Genomic DNA, 1106 nt, shown 5'->3' with positions numbered 1-1106 from the left:
CAACTTTAAACAATCAAACTAAAGTACACCTCCAAATTTTATCATAAATATAATTTTGGTTAAAAATTCTTAGGATGATTTAAAAACCTATTTTCATCTCTTATTCTAAAATTTTAAACTCAAAAAATGGTTCAAATCAAGTAGATATATAAATACTTAAAAATGGACGATCCAAAATAATATGTTGCAATACGTTATTTTTAGGGCTCAAAATCTTTTTTTTCTTTCATATTCATACATCTCGATGTTTAGATGATCAATTAGAGAGTTTTCCAACTTCAAAACAACCGATAGACTTTTGAGGTGCACCTCAATTATACATTTTAAAGTTGCAACCGCATATAAACGTTTTTCAAATCTAAATTTCTTTTTAAAAATATTCTTTTAATGATTGCGGGGTGCTCGCAAAATTTCACATTAGAAAATCCAAATCCCACCCGTGAGTTCTTCAGCTCAAGGAATAAATATACAAGATAATAACCTTAGAAACATGTTGAATGTGCTCTAACTAAAATTAATGCACCAAGAGTTTCCAAATAAGGGGGCGTGTTCGACAATTGAAAATCAGAACTTGAAGTATTGCATCGCTTCTCATAGTAGTTAAAAGAGAAAGCCCTACACTAATTTAGACGTTGCAGCTTCCATTATAGCTCATGAAAGATATGTTTCAACCGGACCCGACCCTTTGCCACCCATAGATTTGGTAGCCTCAACTTCTGTTTTGAATTTAAGCCGCTTCTTCTTCCAGTTTTGAGAGCCCGTCTTTTTTTTTTTTATTTGTTCAAATAAAACAAAGACAGGCTTCCAGAACTTGAAGAAGCGGCCTAAGTTCAAAAAAGAAGTTGAGGCCTCCAAACTTAGGGTTGGCAAAGGGTCTGGTTTGACTGGACTTGAACCCAAACCCAAATAACATTCAAGTTCAAAACTTGGACCCGTATCTAGACTCGGGACGGATCCATTGCCACCTTATGACTATAAGCTTATTTATTTATTTATTTTTATATTTTATTTTTTTACCATTATATACCTTATGATTATGAGCTTCTTTTTTTTTGCCAATAATATTGTAAAATTTGCCAATATTGTAACAATATAAATACTTAGTG

Source organism: Amborella trichopoda, chromosome 6 (genome assembly GCF_054954075.1).
Source record: "Amborella trichopoda isolate Santa Cruz 75 chromosome 6, AtrichopodaSantaCruz75HAP2 v2.0, whole genome shotgun sequence".
In the NCBI taxonomy this organism is placed as follows: Eukaryota; Viridiplantae; Streptophyta; class Magnoliopsida; order Amborellales; family Amborellaceae; genus Amborella; species Amborella trichopoda.
This window is presented reverse-complemented; position numbering follows the sequence as displayed.